Here is a 21,018-nt window from a genome sequence, read left to right on the forward strand (position 1 = left end):
CATTCATCAGCATGGCCAGTTGTGGTGTCTGCAAAATAACACATTGTAACACTCTGTTCAATTATTAGGGAATGGGAGCACAGTTAAGAGTAGCAATATTAAGTTAACTCTTAATTTCACCAAATGGGATCCAAATGAGGGAAATGATACCATACTCATGATTGTTTTGGGGACAAAAAAATTGTCATATCAAAATGACTTCAAACTCCTATTTGCTTGAAGCAGAGAGATGGTTTGGTAATTTTACACTCTCTAAAAGGACGAGTGTATATAGTGGGGAGTTTTAATAGAATTTCTGGACACTTCATAATTCTTTATATTTCAGCAGAACTAGGTGAGCATCACACAATATACTGCAGCTAGTACCAAAGGCACTGTTTAGTCCACAGTTTTAAGTGTTAAAAAAACTGGAAATATTTACTTCTATAACTGCAATTGCATGGGAATGGGAAACAAACTGTGCTGTCAGTCTTGTAATGGGAAGTGCCATCGTAGCCTAGGACTGAGCAACTTGTATGTAGTGAAGTCATTTTTAAGGCTTGCTGCATGCTAATCTGTGCTCTCCCAAATTAACAGGAAGTTTCCAGTGATGGAATATGGTAAGTGCCTTTTGACAATCCACATTTGAAGAATGGTAACAAAGATCCCACCCCCTGAAAAATCAAAGCATTACATTTTCTTTCCTCAGGTTTTCTTCTGAACAGGGGTTGGCTTTAAAGGGGGGGATTTAAATGTGTTCAATTTAAGAAATGAATTACGATTGTCTGATTTCCAACCTTGAAAAATATAAAAGTACTGACTCTTAGACAAACTAACACAGCAGTTAGGGCATGGGACGTTTAGGGTGCTGGACTCATACTTACAGTTCAGCTGATTCAAGGCCTTGGGTTGTTAGTTATCTCTTGTGTACAGAAACACTAAAAGGAATTAGGCATATCATCCTTCACTTTAAATGGATTAATGTATACAAATGCAATTATTATAATTTATGCAAGTTATGACAGACTTTGTTGACTGCTAAGCAAATAATTTACTACACTTTTTACATTACATGACATTTTTGCCTATTAAAAATGCTTGTATTTGTATAGCTGAGTAGACACAACATCTCTCCAACCAAAAATAAAAAAATAAAAAATAAAAAACACTCGGTTTAACGTTTGCTGTCCTCAGTTTAATACCTATGAATGGGCCTTTTGTCCTGAAGAACTTAATAATTTACATAAGTTCCCTTTCCGTGAGTCTCACCTCCCCTTCTCTTCGTTTCCTACTGCCATGCTTTGCATGGCAGTTGTAGTTTTGTGTAAGTAAAACTAAACTTAAACACCGGTGCCAAAGAAGGTGTGCAGAGTTACTATTTGGAATGTAAATCCACTCCCAGGGTTGAACTTTTTTCCTGCGTCTCCTTGAACTTTCATGCCTGTGGGGCTGTTTTGATCTTATGTTCTGTTTTGTCTTATGTCTTGTGCGTGTGTGTGTGTGTGTTTGCATGCATGTGTGTATATGTGTGGTTTATATCCAATGGCATTAATGTCAGGATATCTGTACACATGCACAAACATATTTATCTATGTATAGTAGATGCATACATATGCACAATAATAAACACTATCTGTGTATGTTTTATATAATCACCCTAATAAAAAAAATGTTTCCCCAACATTTTACTCTTAATTATTATGACATGTAAGTGAAAATTAAATCAGAAAAATCTTGAGTAACATGAGTACTTATACTTTGGCTAATAATATTTCATTGAAATATCTTAATTGTTTTTAAAATTCTAATTCAAAATTCTAACTCAAATTCAAAGTTCTATTTTTGGGTCAATGAATGTATGTTCAGTATTTGATCGATAAATGTGTTTAAGAATTAAAAGAAAGCTTGTTATGCATTTATCTTATCAGTGATGACAGCCATCTTTTAAATATTTAAAATTTTATAAATAGAAATTTAGAATTCATTTAGCACTCAGAAGTAGCTGGAGTTAGAAGTGTAAAAAAAAAAATAAATGACTTGAATTGAATTGTACACACCAGTGTAGAAATTAGAAATTAATTTACATGCAAACATTATGGGCCACCATAAATGCCACAATAATTAACCAATTACTGAGGAATTGTACTCTGGAAATTTTTTATATATACTGTACAGTTTCAGAAGAAAATTGCACATTTACTTTACATCTCTTTCAAATAATATGGTTTTTATGAGTGTCACATTATCTGATCTCTTAATATAATAACAAAAATGTAATTATTATTGATATTTAAAGGGGTTAAAAGATTGAACTGAATACCTCCATTTGTATATAACTATACCTTCAAATTCTGTATTCAGCATGTTTTAAATGGGGAAGCCGTAAGAATTTTCTTCAAGACATCTTATTTCATCAGAGTTGATGATTTTTTTTATGGGGCACCAGCAAGTGCTGCAATGTTGGCACGTCGCAATAGAAACAGACTATGAAAAGGCTTCAGTCGGGCCCGGAGAACGGCATTGCCCTTGTGTAAGAGGAACTGCACCAACATCACTTTCCCAGTTCACAGCGGGGAGCATGGCAGCTCTTCGCCGAGCCGCCGCTAACATGTGGGGCTAAGGGTGTTTCAACAATGTTTTGCTTTATTTCCTCCATTTAGCATACGTCTGTTGTCACATTTGGGCCGCGTTTTCGGAAAATTGATGGTGCAGTTTGTCCAATCTCTGTTTCGCAGGACGGGCTTGAGCGATGAAATGTGCAACACAACACTTGCTACTGAGGTTGTCGACGACAACCAACCATGTGCAATGGACAGGCTCTCTGTGCTAATGTTTACAGCCCCCCACTGTGTTCCTCTCATCAGGGAACGGGATGCATCCTGGCCCTGTTTTTGTTGTTTTATGCTGGTTTCATATATCAGCAACTGATTATCCCATTTTAATATGCTGGGCATATGAGGCTGACGAAGTTATAAAAATCTTATCTCTAGTGGTTTAAAAGTGCAATGCCGGCTAAGGCTCATCCTGTATCCTATACTATTTGATGTACTATTAAATGTACTCTCGGATGCAAGTCAATTTACATTGATATTTACAAATCTCGGTATGTCTCCTAAATGTATAAAATGATTTCCCGGTCAAAGGGAGATAAACTTGTTGGCCTCCTAACAAAGTCTGATCTTTCAACAACTAAACCAGACAATTTTGTATAAAGCTGTATAATAATGATGATGAATAATATCGTATAAGCAGCTAAAAGTCGTACGTTTCCCGCATGGTGTCCTTCAGATGAAGGAGTTGAGGGAGACCGATCAAAGCTCCAGGGGGCGCTATCACCATCCATAATAAGTCATTATATCGAACAATCATTGTATCAGTGGCAAAGCAGACCCGCAAGGAAGGCACTGACCAAAAAAATTAAACTGCCGATTTTTAGTAAAACTCACGTAATTCACCTGAATAGCCATAGTACAATAACAACAGTCCAAAAACAAACTTTAGGGGAATCTAGATAGATTCGATTTTTTTTAAATAAATTAATTTTCTTCATAATTTGCTTCATAAAAGCGGTACTTCAGGATTTCTTCTTAGAATATTTAGGAATACACACGCACACCTAGTAGGCTATAGGCTATCTCTTTCTTAATATGAAAAAAAGACCGGAAAGTTTAAATTTTAAAGTTCCAATGATAAACTTTCATAAATCTGTTAATGTAACGAGAACGTTCCAGTTTGTATCAAAACATTTCCAAAACGTTGTCATTGTGTTTTGGTACTATCATGTACTTAAAAACTAAGCTCCACAGACACTTAGGTCTATCAGTAGCTATTAGTAATTCTTGCCCGCTCATATCTGAAGACAACAGCTTGCCTGCATGCAAATACTGTCGTATAAGCAATGCAAATATGTTCGATGCAAATTCCTGTGGAATGCAGATTTTCAGATTTTTTAATACACGACATATATATATATATATATATATATATATATATATATATATATATATATATATATATATATATGTGTGTGTGTTATCTATCTATAAAGTTTTTTTAAAAAAATAATCGTTTTACTAATTTCAAAAGTCAAGAAAAAGCATAATTAAAAAAACAGCACCCCCCCACACACACACAAACAAGCGATTATTTTGTGGCCGCTTAGTTACACCTGCTGTAAATAGGCCTATTACATTGCGTCTTTTGTTCAACGTTTAATGTCGTTGATTTCGATTTGCATATCATATGTTCTTCATGTTTGGAAACTGACATCTTTTTCCATGACATGACTCATAATATTTTATTCCATCCATCCATGACTCACAATATGTTGTGGGCAGCCGTATTTACGCGTTAGGGCATATAAACTAGGTGCACAAGTTTCGTGTGTGTAGCTAACACTTATTTCCCCGGGCGCACTGAAAATGGGGAAGCAAATGATAGCAAGGGTAGAGTTGAGGTCACGTGCTCCAAAAGTTCTGTGGTTACTTGATTGCTCGCTGTCAACTTTTGCTTCATCAACTGCTTTTACGAGCTCACGCATTCAGGTTCGTCCATCACTTTAGAAAAGGGAGAATGGGTTATTTCGCACGACGAGTGCCTGCTTGAGGTAGGATATTTTCAACTTCCATGACGTGAGTACTGGAGATTAAGTAGCATAAGTGAAGTACGCTGTAAATTGCCTGATAAACGAATACGAATGTGATTGAATTTGGCCCGTTTGAAACGTTTCAGCGGCATACTCGTGCAGCCTACTTACGCGACATGAGGACAGGATAGAGATAAATAGCCATATCCTATTGTATTGAAGTGAAAGTTTGAAAGCGCACAAAGGTTTGGTTTTCAGTTGTAAATTTATTTTAATGTGACGATTAACTGTTCCAAAATGATACAAATAACGATCCACGTAAAGTTACGTAGTTAAAGTTAAGGAGTTAAATGAACTATCAATGACACTGAAAATACCTGTCCAAGTTCTAACTGGGTTTGTTGTCTCATAGCCACTGGTTAGTTTCCTTGTAGTCTATTTGGGAAATGTATTGGTAGTAGTTCTGTTCCTACTGATGGTAGGCTACATGAAATCATATGAGCAGTGAAGTAATGGGAAAGCTCATGTAATCCAAAATGTTTGGTAGTTGTATGGTTCATCAATTTGAATAAATCACAGTGCCATTCTATGGATAGCAGAGCCTTTTGATTGGTTCATATCAGTCAACAATCCAAAGCACACACATGCTCCACCCATTATGGAGTTCAAGAAGGCTCACTTCCCCCATCAGGATTACTGAGACTAACATCTAACACAGATTGTAAATGGAGGAGACTGCATACTCCCACTCCAGATCTTACCAAGGACTGTCTTTATTAACCCTTAAAAGGGTAGGTTTTTTGGAATGATTTTCAAAATTTTAAGTTAGTGTTGGAGAACTCCATTGCTTTCAATTACCAGTAGTGATTGTTACATCAGCATTACAATGTTAGGTAAAGAACATTCAAATCACATTGTGATCTTAAACTTTTGTGATCTTAAACTTTAAAGGATTAAATGTTGCAACCAGGGAATATGTTTGGAAAGCCAGAGAGCACAAGTGCATCCATGTACCTTCACTTGAAGTACATCCATTAAAGCATAACCAGTCATGTCAAATAGTTTTCTTTTTGTATGAAAGATGCCAAAAATCGTCCTGTTCTGTGGAAACCACAATATGAGAGGAAAGGAAAAAAGCTGCAGTAAGGCTGAGCTTTATTTCCCGATCAGCATCAGTTCCTTGAGACATTGCAGAAGCACGCCTGTGTGAATCTGTTGGCGCAGTTGAAGATTTTAGGCACTTGGCTTCTCCTCATGTGCCCCATGCCCCGTGCATGACCAACATTCATCATTTTTTCCCCCTTCTTATTCACCCATTTGCGATCGCCAATTGTTCTATGCTCTCGTGTCACTGCTACGCCACCCACGCCCAGGCAGGGCGGCAGCTGAGGCAAATGCACTCCTCTGACACATTTGCCTGCAAGCCAATGGCTGTTTACCGCTCTTCGTGCCACACAATGGACTACAGGAGAGCCAGCACCGATCAGAGGAGAGGACAGCTGGTGACCTGTAGGGGCCTGGCGAGTAGCAGCACAGGGGCTCCAATGCAGTGATAACTCTGGACAGCCTAAGTCCACCATACCAGTGGGAGAAAACCAGCCTAAACTAACAAAGTCCCAGGCTACAGCATTCAGCAGCATGCAGTTTTCCCTGACTGAATATGGAGAGCCTGTATCTTCATGATGAAAGAGAATAACTGTAACTAATATGAAAAACCTTCTCTTGTGTAATTTTCTGTTTTTGTTTTCGTCCACTTTAGTGTTTGGTTTGGGGTGTGGTGGTGGGTATTCCATAGTTATGACATTACATCACAGGTGATGTAATGTCAACACCAAGAAAACACACACTAATAGATTACTTGTGAGTCGTACAGACACCAATTTTGTTAAGATAATTTTGCTAGAGCTAACAAGTTGTTTGCTTAACTTAGTACAATGTCCTGGGTATATTAGCATAATGCGCTATATCACCATCTGGGCTTTATTTCTTTCAGTTGGGTCTGATGGATGAAGCAAGCTGAAAATATTTCTGTGTGTTGGCACTTTAGCGAATAGAACCTTTCCAAAATATTAACTTGATGGATGACAGCATATATCCTTCTGTATATTTCAAAGGATAATTCCAGAAATATGTGGTAAGTACATGCTTTATCAAGACGGAGTTGGAGCACATGCCCAATTTTATGAGTGACTATCGAAATATTTACACATGGTATGACACATTCTTTTGGATGACAGGTCCTCCTGAAGCCTAGCGGTAACACTCATTATATGAAGCTATGCATTTCACTTTTTGAACATGCCACACGATAACATACTCATCTGTCAGTGATAAGTTTTCATCAGTCAAAGACACATATATAATATATACTGTACAGTAAATATATATATATATATATATATATATATCTTGGAGCAATATATGTGGGTGCAACAACCTGAGTAAATTAGTAAGTGTTAGAGTTATAGACAGAAAAAGAGTGTAATAATTAGTAGTAAAGTAGTGTGGATTATGATCAATATAAAAAGGATGCAAAATCGTATATTCTGACATCACTTTCAAAGTTATGAAAAATCCTGCTGGGTTCACCAGGATTATATATACAGTGAGATCCATAATGTTTGGGACAAAGACTTTTCTTGATTACATATCTAAAATTGTGGAGTACAGAGCCAAATCAAGAAAAAATACTTCTTTGTCCCAAACATTATGGAGCTCACTATATGTAGATATTTGTATGTATGTGGCTCTGTACTCCAACACATTTTATTTGAAATAAAACAATCCAAATGAAGTTGAAGTACAGACTTTCATTTTAATTAGATTTTAATTTGAGGGTATTTACATCAATGACTACCTGAATTCTGCGACCCATAGACTTCACTAAATGCTAGGTAGCTTCCCTGGTGATGCTCTGCCAGGCCTGTACTGCAGCCATCTTCAGGCTTCAGCCATCTTCCTATTTGTTTCTGAGGCATTTTGCTTTCAGTCATGTCTTCAGCTAGTAAATTGCATGTTCAGTCAGATTCAGGACAGGTGATTGACTTGGCCAGTCAAGAACATTAGTCTTTTTGGCCCTGACAAAATTCTTGGTGGCTTTTGCAGTTTTTTGGGTTCATTGTCCTGCTGCAAGCTAAAGCGCCATCCAATGAGTTTTGAAGCATTTGGATCTCAACAGATGTTTCTGTACACTTCAGAATTCATCCTGCTGTTGTCATCAGTAGTCACACCATCAATGAAACTAAGTGTTCAGTTCCAGTGGCAGGCATACGTATTTAAGCCATAACACTATCTTCATCATGTTTCATAGATGAAGGGGGGAGGATGCTTTGGATCATGAGCAGTTGCTTCCTTTCTCCACTCTTTCCTCTTTCTGTCACTTTTGCACAGGTTAGCACTCATCCTAGTGTCCATGATATGTCCATAGAAAACTCTAACCTGACTGTTTTTGAGGCTTATCTGTGGTTTGCATCTTGTGGTGAACTCTTTGTGTTTACATTTATGTGGCGTTCCCGCTATGGTAGCCTTTGACACATCTATGCCAACATGTTTTTTATCTGTTTGACAGTTGAGGGGTTTTTCTTCACAATTGAAAGTAGTCTTTGGTCATCCACTACCATGGTCACCTTGGTCTACCAGGCTGTTTGCTATTGCTGAGCTCACAAGTGCTTTCTTGCTTCCTAACAATATACCAGTTGATTTTGACACACTCAATGATTTTACTATGTTACTGGTTGGTTTATTCAGATTTTAAGCCTTATGGTGGCCTGCTTTACTGGCATTGACACCGTTAGTCCTCATGTTGAAAGACAACAGCAACTAAAATTGTGAAAACAAAACTGTGAACAGAACCAAACCGTGACTTTTGTGAACCATTGCACCCCGAGCAGTAACCATATATTGCCATTGCAGAATGACTGTATTATACTGCAGGGCATTCTATAATGGGATTTCCCTTTTCCTTCTTACCTCTTTCCTTGTACTGTTACTGCCAATAGTTTCATACTGTGCGCAGCATATGTAATGTGATTGCATCCACAAAGTGGATAATTATTTTCTACTGATTGACATTCCTATCAGCTGAAACAGATTGAGTGTATAATGTATAGTCATATACAGTACAGTATGTATATACTGTATGTCATATACTGTATGTCTCTTCAGATGTCGACTTGGAAGTGAAGTGCAAGTTCTGCGTGTTAGTGGCTTGCGCCATAGTATTACAGTGGACTTTCACGGTGGTTCTGCAGCTATAAATATGCAAGATGCTTTACCGTCATTGTTTACCCCCATATACCTATTCAAGATCATCCAAGTATTTAGATTCCGACTGCTTGGTCTTGATTCTGATTAAATCTCATCCAGATTGAGTAAGTTAAACTCCTGTTGCACAAGTGGGATGAAATGAGTGCTCTGTTTATCTTGATGACGAGTGGAAAGAACAATGCTCCAGTATTCAAGGATCTGAAGGGTGATCGTAAAACTGTCATGCTGAAATGCTTCTGCTTTTCGGTTGGTAAATGGCATTTAGTCTGTTTGAAGAACAACTGTAGTATTGATACCTCTCGTTCTAGCGTGAAAATGTAAGGCTAGTTGGCAGATGATTTAGTTGGTTTCATTTCCACATGACAGCGAAGCAAAATCTCCAGTTATATCAAAAGGCCAGTTGCATTTTTATTTCAATTAGACAAATGCATTTAGTTTGGCTACACCTAAACAGTGTTATCACAATGTTTGTGTAATATTTGTAGTTAATTTTATGAAATAATAAAGCACTAATCCTTGAAGACCCTCCTTGTCGAAAATTACAGGTATGGGCACCGTGTAACATGTACCTGAGAAATGCCAGGAATTTGGCATATTCATACAGTGTGTGAAAATTGGAATTCAACAATATAATCCTGTTATTATATCATTGGAACGAACAATTAGGTCTGTTCACCCTTGCAATGCTTTTGTTTGCAGTGTTCCAGTTAAATATTTTATCATAGTCAATTGCATATGCACACTAATTTGTGTCGGTTGTCATCAAAAGGGTTATTCCTTGCAGTTTTTCAGTTTGTATCTGGTCAAACATTTGCAAACAGATAAACAATACATACCTAACTCTGAATGCATGCTGGCCTTATGTGTAGCAAAAAGAAGAGAAAAGAAAAAAGCTTTCTATGAAACCGCCATGATGCATATTCAGTATAGTATCTTGCCTGTTGCAGGAGCAGCTTTGTTTGTTATATTTTCATTTGCAGAGAAACATTTTGCTTATGGTTAGTGCTGGGCACTTGGCCAGCCACCCTACTGTTTGTACCCTTTGGGTAAGAGCTGAAGTAGCTATCTTCAGCTTTTCTATAACCCCTCTATTGAATAGTGCAGACAGATTGAAACACACTAGTGATGTTGGTCCATTCAAATAAACTGTTATAGTTGTGAGCAGACTGGCGGCTGTAAAGTTGAAAGTAAAACTTTTCATACAAAAATATGGAGCCTGATGATGCTGGCACCATTGTTTCACCATGCTCCTGGATTATGTGCACAGTGAAATGTCCAGTGTTAATTATACACTAACAAGGACTATATGTACTCTGTAAGAGTTGATTTAATGCAGAAAATTGTACTGCGTGGCGGCAGTGGAAAGAGGATAAAGGGGTTACTATTGAAACATTTCTCTCAGTTGGCATACAGACACGCTTGACCCTAGGAAGATGCAACAATTGAAACAAACAAACAAAAAATAATTAAAGCATCTTTATTCACTTACTGTAATAGTAATGTTACTGTAGCATTTGGTTCGGCGATGAATCGGATTGGTCTCGGCTGCGCCGGCTGGTGGAGAGAGCACACACACCTGGGTTGCGTTAACTAATCAGCCCAGGTGCTAAAAGGTGTGTTTCTCTCCACAGTTCGAGCCCGAGGCCGAGTCCGGTAGCTCACACTGAGAGCACGTTTTGATTTTTCTGCACACTACACAACGAAGAAAGAAACTGATCAGCTGAAAAGTTGGCCAGCTACGAGTGACAAGCTGAAAAGCTGCCACTCTGTTTTACTTTCTTTTGTCTTTGTTATTTTAATTTGTTGTTTTGGTTTTTTTTGTTTTCGCCTGGAACTCGCGAGGGGGAAGATGTTCTTTTATTTAATTTCATGTTTGTGTGGGTGCGCTTTCTCCATGTGGCAACCAATGGTGTTTCCCGGAACTGCCGCATCTCCCTCCCGGGGGTGTCATGCTGGCCTGTGACAGTTACATAGAATCATTACTTTGCTAGACAAGCTGCTTTTTACACCATGAACCTCTGATGCCCACCACAGTCAGCAGGTCATCACAAACTTCTGAAAGCATCTAAAATATGCTTTGTTGCGTTTGGAAAATCTGTATGGATTGTTTATGTGAGTGCTCTTGTGTACTTAAGTATGTGTAAAATGAAACTTAATTTGTTTTGATTATAACCAGCTAAATTTTGCCACAACAGAAAAGTGTGGACATTACTTGCTAGCTAGATGGCTTGTGTGAATGTTTTTTTTTGCAGATAAATCTTTTAATTCTTTGTCCTTTGACAAAAATGTTTGTGCCAGTCAGTACATGGCTAAGTCAGATATGACTGACAGTATCCACAGCCATCTGGGGCTAATGAGTTCGGAAGGAAAGTTTCAGTTTCAGTAACTGAATAAATTGTGCCCATGGTTTGTTTTCAACTGGGAAGAAATGAGCTTCTCGGTATGCAACTCTCTTGTGACTGAACTTTTCTTGTGAATTCTTCAAAATAGGTTTTCTCAAGCTCAGACCCGGGGCTGTCCTGTGTGTGCTGGTTTTTGTTCCAGCCATAATCACAGAATTCCAGCCCTGAACTGTAATGATAATTTTTTATTAGGATTTACTGCCTATTGAGGGGTGATATATCTGTGCATGCCACTAATTCATTTAATCTGCCATATATAAAATGATTCCTTTTTTGGTCACTTTTTAAAAAAAATGTTTAAAATTTTATTCAGTTACAGAATTAAATCAGTTGTGTCTTAAATATAGTCACCTGGCCACTGAAACTAAACCAGGTTTGGAAAAATCAAGAGTTCAGAGCAAAAAACAAGGAAAGCAAATGGCACTGAACCAAACCTGCATTGCAGAGAGCATCATGGGAGAGCATCAGGACCTTGACAAATAAACCTTTATTGATCAAGAGATGCAACGAAAACCAGCATAGGCGGGGGCCCCCAGGACAGTTTGCGGACACCTGTTATTCATGGTGCTGCTTATGCTGCTGCTATAAAATCTAGCACCAGGCAGAAGTCTGCGTGTTAATGTATTGAAAGCACTATGTTAGCACAGCCATACTGATGATCAGTTGGCAGTGCCAATATTCACTTCATTGCAAAGAATGTTTTAGCACATATACATTAATGTAACTCATTAGGTTATGTAAGGAAAACATCTACGGCTTGTTGACTCCTCTACTAAGATGGCTTTTATAGGCATATAGTATGCCAATAATAAAGTGATGCAAAATGCAGTGATTGTCAGTCCTGCTATAGCTTTAATTCTAGAGAAGTCTACAGAATTAAGAGGGAACATTTCATTATCTTATTGAATACTGTTAGTGAATAAAAAACTGGAACACAACAAATAGTTGAAACATTTATACTGGTGAATTCTGTGGTTTCGTAATGGTGTGTAGTGCATTTTCCTGGCTTGGTGTAGATACACTTAGAAGGCAAGTTTGGTGTTAATCACACGCTCAAAATAAAATCTCTCTAATGTCTGGAAATCCCACCAGTTGTTTAATGTAGGGAGGAAATGTTGTACATACCCAATCCTGTTTTCTTAATATACAAGTTTTGCTGTATTTTTTGGTAGGAAATTCCCCTTTAGTAACAAAAAATAAAGGTCAGCCCTTCGCACAGAAGAAAGGTGATTTCATGTAGGTCTGCCATGACCGGTAACAGTGAACAGTGGTGTGATCCTTCCTCCAAAATCTCAGTTTATGAAGTTAGAGTCAGAGAATGGGAGTCAAATGTGTTGTAAAGTCAGTTGAGGTACAGTTATAAATGCAAAAGATTAGCCTGACGCAGGGGTGCACTCTGTATTTTACAGTTCACTCAAAACGGATCAATGTCCTGCAGCACCTTTTGGAAGCAGTCCTTTTTGATTTCACTAACATGTCAAATATGAATTTGGATTATCACACACACAAAAAAAAAAAAAAATATTTGGATGGTCTTTGCAGTTCTTTAAGAACACAGACACTGCAATATTATTCAGTTTCAAGGGAGAAAGAGAATAAGAGACTTAACATGTAAATAAATTATTTTTATTAATTTCATAATGAATTCAAATGATATGCCTGCTGCACAGGAAATGCTGTTGCATGTTACTCATTCAAGAAATAATGTAACATAATTAAGATAATTTACAATGATTAAATAATGTAACATAATTATGATGCAGACAATTTGCCCCTCCCACACACAATCTCTGTCAAGTCATAGAATAACTATTTTAAATGCAAATACTAACAGTGTATCACCATGTTACTGTGCAGTAAAATATATTGTGAGAAGTTACTCTGAATGTCATTTTAATGCAGTAATATAATGGATTAACACAATCTAACGGCTGAGTACCATGCCTGTACAATGGAAAGGTCGCAGGTTCGATTCCCGGGTAAGGACACTGCCGTTGTACCCTTGAGCAAGGTACTTAACCTGCATTGCTTCAGTATATATCCAGCTGTATAAATGGATACAATGTAAAATGCTATGTAAAAAGTTGTGTAAGTCGATCTGGATAAGAGCGTCTGCTAAATGCCTGTAATGTAATGTAATGTAATGTCTCTGTGTGAACTTACCGTATAGGCACAATACATGGAACTTTTTAAAGATTCACATTTGCCATAGAGGAAAATAAACATAAATGATAAATGTAAAAGATTACACCCCTGGAAGTGTGTCAGTGTTATTTTTCATGAGCACATTTTTAGTTTTATTTAATTGCATGTTATATAAGTAGGAATTCAGATTGTCTTGAAAATTCTTCTGTTTTAACTCCGGTGAAATTTGTATGCGAATGCCAGGAAATTCTGGGTTTCCAGAATGAACCAACTGTAAATACTCTCAGTACAGTATGTGGAATGTATTGGGACTTACCAGGTAGCAACTGCCAATGCATTTGGTACAAATGAACAGCCACAAACCTGCCATATTGTTCTTAGATATTGTATTATATACAGTACCTTCAGAAAGCCAAAATTAAAGATTAAAACATTAAATAAATTAGATTGGATTTTTTTTTCTACTCTCATGTAAGTAACTCTGTGTAATGTCAAAATGAAATTTTGAAGTATTTAGAAGTTGTTAGGAGGCAAAAGGTTGTAAAACAATTTGCTTCAAGGAAGTTTTGAAGCTTCCTTGGGGCACCATTTATAGCAAACTGGAAAACATACGGCACTACCTAAACATTACCAAGATCAGGCTGTCCCAGCAACCTTTTGCTACAAATGTGTATGTGACCAAGAGACCAGCTACGACATATTTAGAGTTACAGATGTCATTGGCTAAACTATGAGAGACTGTCTAGAGGTCAACAATCTTTTCAGCACATATTTTGACTCAGATTTAGCCAGATGAAAGCCAGTTCTGAGAAAGGCTGACATTAAGTCGCATCTGGAGTTTGCTAAAAGCCACGTTAAAGACCCTGAGACCTCCTGAAGGAAGATTTTGGTCTGATGAGACTACATTTGACATCTTTGGCCTGACAGCAGAGCTTTATGTTGGTGCAAACCAAACACAACCCCTCACCTGGGTGACACCATCCCTATCCACAACGGTGGAGGGACTGGTTGTTGCCATCAAGAGCAAGATGGCTGGAGCCAAATAAAGGCAAATCCTTGAGGAAAACCTGTTCCTGTCTGCAAGAGAGCTGCATTGAGGGTGAAGTCTTATGTTCTAACAGGACAATGACCCATGCCACATATCAAAAACTACAAAGGAATATAGTAGGGGGAATTAAGTAAGTAAAACATGTAATATGGCAGATACAAGCATGAAAATGTGTACAGATGCCCCTAAGACATTTGATGAGGGGGTGCTCATTTTAAACAGGAAGTAAGTTATTGAACAAATTCAAAATGGCCACCAACTTGGTTGCCGATTTACTTAAAAGGCACTTAAATGACCTCAGAAAAGCATAAAATTTGCCATACTTGGCCCTTGGATGATCCTAAGACATCATTAAAAGGGTTCCCAAAGAAACTATAAACAAGAAGTTTTATTAAACCAGTTTTATTATTTATCGTGTCAACTCCACAATTGCCCTGCGTCATATAAAATGCATTGGCAGTGTTACTATCATGTAAAAATATAAGCCAAATTGTGCAGTAACCTTTATGCATAAAAGTTAACTTACTAGATCTGATTACCAACAGGACTGGTAGTTAGTTTGTGTTTGTATGGGTAAAAATATTTTTAAACAGTTGTGCAGTTTTCACCGGGCACTTAAAAATGGTTTTCCAACACCAAAGAGAGCCGATGCTCATCTTTTCCAACAATGAAGGCAGAAAGTTCCTACAGAACCCATTGAGCAGTTTGGATATTTGTTATTATCTATTTTATTAGGAGTCTGCAAGCAAAGAAATTAAGAGTTTTCTTCACTGCCACACCAGGTGAAGTCAGACCGTTGTTATAGTGTCTTTGTTTCATCATCACGTTGAAACATGCCCCCAAATTAAAACAAAAAGAGGCCTGTGCCTAGCATGATATAAAACTACAGTTTTTGATGGATTTGTTATTTTCATCAAAAGATTTAACCTGGGGCCTTGTTTAGTGCTGCAATAACTACAGTTCTACCTATTATAGGTAAATATTTTTTTCTCTAAAGACACTATGCCTTTTCTTGTGATACATAAGATATGTCAGAGATACGGTGAGCCACAGTTTATCAAAAAAGTCATCAGAGTGTCTGCTTGACGCTGCGACTAGCAAACCCCTTCCATGTAGCCTGCTGTATAGCAGCGTTACCCGTTTCTGCCTCTCGGTGGTACTCTGCTGTGTAAATATAAAAATTCCTTGTTTTATACTGGTAATCTGGTTGCGCACTGACAAGGTAAATAATAAATACATGCAAAACAGTTTGTGTGTCTAAAAATACACAGTGATTCAAAAGTGTAACTAACAGCCTTGCATTTCCAGCTGCAATGCAGTGTTGAAGAAATGACACCAGCTTTGGTGAGTTGTATAGCTCGTGAGATCAGCCTCTTTATGCTGTTTGCAGCTCCATTATCGCTTTGTTGGAAAGCTTGTTTACCTGCTGATAACATACACTGGTGGATTCAGGAGCACAGATCCAAAATCTGCTGCCAGAGTCACTCAAGTCTCATTGTACTGAGGGAGCAGAAGAATAAAATGTTTATGCGGAGGGGAAATGCAAATGCTAAATGTGAAAGCAAACTATGGGACCAATAAGGGAACAGTGCAACTTTGCCAGGTTTTATTTTTAGCTCTGTTGCAATGCTAGCTTAGTGGAGAAGGGGGGTGTTTGTCTATGTCTCTGTATACACTTTAGTTTCCAATGTTCCTTTGGTATTTTTGAATCATTTTGCTAAATAAAAAGACAACCGACGTGAGCAGTTGATCTCCTGAAGGAGTTCTGCGTGTCACTCATCGACGGTTTAAAAAATGTGAAGAAAAAAATGTATATATAATAATTAATACACCAATGAATTGTCAACCAAGGTCACACTAAATAGCAGTGTATCAATGCGAGTGAAGCCTAATTTTAGGATATGCTTCACATTAGATGAAAAATAAATATAATCTTGCACTTCAGGATTGTACGAAATCTTTAAAGATGGATCTTTTAGCATTATTTAGTAAATACTGTACAAATAAAGATGAATTTGCTTACACAGTATGAAGTCCCAAACAGACATTTACTGAGATATGGTCTTCCTTTCAAGTGAGTCCTAGTCCTTTATATCTGTCTTAGTTTAGAAAAATGTTCTGTAAATGAAAATATTGTAGATGTTGTGTATAGAACCGTGTGTGAAAAGGTTTAGTTTTCCTCCGTGCGAGGCACTCATTTCAGAGATAAATTGGATTAATGGACCAGCAAAGCACTCAGATGTGCTATCGAAGGGAACTTGGCGTGCGCAGGTTCTAAAAAGCCACCAAAATTGGGAACATACCTCATGCTGAAGATTTAGAAGGTATGCTCTCAAAGCACAGAATGTTGTAATGCCTTCAAATTGCATAATCATTTTTGTCACTCCAAGATATCCAAAGATTGGTGCTAAATTCCCCATTTGTGCCTCTCAAATGGCGTTTTGCAGCGGTGATGGTGGACAATTACGACTTTTTTAGATACAGAAAGCTCAGTCTCTTTGTGACTGGTTTTTTATTTGGCCGGTCAGATCCGAAGCCGCAAACGACAGTTGCATTTGGGGTTCAGCTCGGATCTAGAGTGCTGCGGAGAACTGGGGGTACAGAACCCCCAAACCGAGAGGAAACGTGGATGTGACTGGTCGTGAGCCATGCTGTACTTTTTAAATTCAGCTTCCATGCAGGCTACTCAATACAAAGATACTACTTGAAGGAAAAGAAACAGAACTTAAAATAACAGGGACGTGCGGGAGCTCTTACGCGGCACTTCCCCGTCGGGCGGAGCACGAAGCAGGTGAGTGACGTCCGCGGTGCGTTTTCCTAAGTCGAGACCGGCCCTCAGCAGTTAAACAGATTTCTGTGGTTTAGCCCCGCGCCGCTTAGCGTCTCCGGCTGCAGAGGTGAAGCGTGCTGGAGGTTAACACTGTCAGGGAGGGTGGCGGGGGGAACACAAAGGGGAGAGGACCAGGGAGCAGAGGATGGGCTGCGTATGTGAGTGAGCAGGGCTGTCGCAGGCAGCTGTCAGTGCTTTGGAAGCAGGAGCAGACAGATTGTGTGTTCTGTTGCTACAGCCAGTTCGCCACCTGCCAGGCTTTTCCTCATTACAACTTCTAGCTGTTTCTTTTCTCCTCCTCAGAACGATGGTCCCCCCCCCCTCCCCCAAACTAACTTTGAAGATTGAGCATAGATTTGTTTTTTGTTCACTTTTTGAAATGCTATGCAAAATTTGTATTAGGTTGTGCTATAGTCAGCCTTGAAAAGGAGATTTAATTTAAAGTACTGCATGCTCTATTTTTATTTTTATTTTTTATAAAACTGGAAATAAGGTTACATAAGTGTTCAGGAACCAAAAAAGTAGGCCTTTGCTATGCTTTTAGATTATACCTCCTCTCAATACAATTACCATGGTTACACTCTAACTACTGAGTATAAAACAGTAAAACTGTGGTACCCTCTAGTGGACGGCTTTATGTGTTTCAAATTAGATTTATCTTGATTGTGACTGCAGCAATATTTGACTGAAAAATACGGAACAACTATTTTATGCATTAACATAGTGAAACAATTATTGTCAGGTTCTTTTCATTGAATCCACCAGCGATTAAACAAAACTGCAGCTTTTCCAATTTAATTTCCTTCTTTTTTTATGTTCAGCCTGTGTGGCATAACTACTCTCATTTCCCAGAATTTGATTGACAGCCTTAAAACTCAAGTGCTAAGACTTTTCAAAGCTGACAGATTGAAGCTCCCTTCTAGTTAGTCATTCCCTCAATATCACACCCAGGATCTGTCATTTCACAATTTTGTCCTGTAATACTGCACATGTGCTGCTTTCACCACCTCACAACAGAGACTGCCATCTCACATGTTAATATAGAACAACACAATTCTAATATGACCTCAGTTGCAAAGTCTGGAGCTAGAAGGATCTGCCAGTTTTCCAGTTATTTATTAGTTTTACCAACTTCCATTTTTGCCTTTTGTCTGCCTTTACCGCCCGGCCACCCTCCCCTTTAAGGTCAGCCTCGGTGTAAGGCTCCAGTTTGCTGTTTATCTGCTTTGACACCATATTTTTATCCATAAAAGGAAGGTCCAGCGAGTGTTTCCCCAAATGTATCAGTCCTGCGCGCTTCATTGTGGTTTTGGCACACTGTGAATGCAATCTTAGAGACAAGAAAAGTCCCCTCCTATTGTGCAGCCTTTGTTCAGTCTTTCACGTTCACAAGAAGTCCCCCCCAGCTGGCACGGTGAATCCGGCCAAATTCATTAATCAATTAATTTTTTTTCCGAATTATAAACGAATGAATGTAAATGACATGCTCTGCTGGGACAGTAAATAAGCACAAATGGTAATAATAATTTTTATAAATAGTGATAATTTGCTGCGATAATACAGGCATGAATTATTGTTTCTTTATATTTAAGATGACCATTTGGGGAGACGCAGATAAATTCCAACTGAAATAATTCGAAGCTAAATGGGTTTTAAAGCTCTTGCCTCACTGCTCATTGTGAGGCTGTAACAGTGCTTCAAAATTATTATCAAAAACACTGGGTACAAATTTAATTTATGATATATATATATATATATATATATATATATATATATATGTATACGCTACATACACACACACAGTGAACTCCATTATGTTTGGGAGAATTACATTTTTTTTTTGATTTGTCTCTGTACTCAACACAGTTTTTGATTTGTAGTCAAATAATTCACGTGGAAAAAGTGCAGATCCTCAGCTTTTATTAAAGGGTGATTTTATACACCATGGTTTCACCATGTAGAAATTACAGCAGTGTTTATACATATTCCCCCCTACATAATGTTTGTGGCATATTGTTGTTATGTAAGTATTGTTATGCTTAGCACTTTGATGCATATCCTTTACATGCAATGACTGCTTGTAGTCTGTGACCCATAGACATCACTATGTGCTGAATGTCTTCTCTGGTGATGCCTCTGGTACTGCAGCCATCCTCAGCTCCTGCTTGTTTTGGGGGCTGGTTGCCTTAAGTTTTCTCTTCAGCATATTGAATGACATGGCCAGTCAAGAATTTTCCAATTTTTGGCTTTGAAAAACTCCTTTGTTGCTTTAGTGATATGTTTGGGATCATTGTCTTTCTGTAGGATGAAGCGCCATTCAATGAGTTTGAAGGCATTTGCTTGAACTTGAGTAGATGGTTTTGTACACTTCAGAATTAATTATGCTGCTATCAGTAGTTGCATCATCAATGAAGAATGACAAATGAGGCAGTACCTGTGAGAAATATACATGCCCAAACCATAACACCCCCACCACCATGCTTCACAGATGAGGGAGGATGTTTTGGATTTTGGGCAGTTTCTTTTGGCCTCCAAACTTTTCTCTTGCCATCACTCTGATACAAGTCAATCTTTGTCTCATCTGTTCACAAGACTTTTTTCCAGAACTCTGCAGGCTCTTATAGGTAATTCTTCAATTCAATTTATTCAAACTGTAACCTGGCCATCCTATTTTTGCAAAAAACTAGTGGTTTGAATCTTGCAGTATAGCCTCTGTAGTTCTAATTCTGAAGTCCTCAGCAGATAGTAGAGACTCACACATCCATGCCTGCCTCCTGAGGAGCTTATAATCTATCAGACAGGTGTTTTGGAAGTTTTTCTTCATTATGGTGAGAATTGTTCATCCATAGAGGTCGTCCTTGGCCTACCAGGTCCTTTGTGATTACTGACCTCACCAGTGCTGTCTTTCTTCGTAATGATGTTCCAACGATTAATTTAACTGACAGTTTCTTATTTTTCAGATTCATGATGACTTCCTTGGTTTTCATTGGCACAACTCTGGTCTTTGTGTTGACAAACACCAATAACAGACTCCAAAGGCAACTAAAAGCCTAGAATCAAGACTAGATACCGAAAGCTTTCATACCTGAACTAAGGAAACAATTGAACACGCCTGTCTAATCAGAAACACCTGTGAAGATTTTTGTACCAAACATTATGGTGCCTTGAAAAACGGGACTGTGTAAAAAAAACCCCACTAATTTCTACATTGAAACCAAAATGTATAAAAAATACCATTTAATAAAAGTGAGAATCTTCACTTAAACCACATAGATAGTGAATAGATTACAAATCTAAAATTGTGGAGTACAGAGTGAAATCAATAGATTTATTAGAAAATCAATAAAAATAATTAGAATAATACATGCAGTGTATTTTACACTGCAGTGAAGACTTTTACACAGCATGCATGCGTATATGCACGTGTGCTTGTCTGTGTGCTACACAGTAAAATGTCCAATGTTAACAGTTGAGTCTAACATTGTACATATATTCACCATATGTACTCTGTAATACAGAGCTTTCTGTGTGTTGAATGTTGAAATCATAAAATTATTTAAATTTACTTCGGGTACTAATAAAAAATTTTCAGTTATTATGAAATTATAAAATACATTTCAAAATCTATGCGCAAACATATTTTAAGTGCACCTTAAATACTCACATGAACTGTATATTTCCTAAGAACAGACAGACTATTAATTATCAAACAAAATGTTTTGTACTTATATTCAAAGATGTGTTCAGCATGTTTGAATTAATA

At 37.8% G+C, this 21,018-nt stretch overlaps 1 protein-coding gene across 1 annotated transcript in view; it reads left to right on the forward strand.

Annotated features, from left to right (window-relative positions):
- Positions 1-4,427: 4,427 nt before the first annotated feature.
- The window catches only part of st18 (ST18 C2H2C-type zinc finger transcription factor), a 101,588-nt gene continuing 84,997 nt past the window's right edge, over positions 4,428-21,018 (forward strand). Inside the window, exon 1 of the mRNA XM_064347043.1 lies at positions 4,428-4,585. The gene's annotated coding sequence lies outside the window, so the exon portion shown is untranslated. The remainder of the gene's footprint in view (positions 4,586-21,018) is intronic.

Source organism: Anguilla rostrata, chromosome 8 (assembly GCF_018555375.3).
Source record: "Anguilla rostrata isolate EN2019 chromosome 8, ASM1855537v3, whole genome shotgun sequence".
Lineage (NCBI taxonomy): Eukaryota > Metazoa > Chordata > Actinopteri > Anguilliformes > Anguillidae > Anguilla > Anguilla rostrata.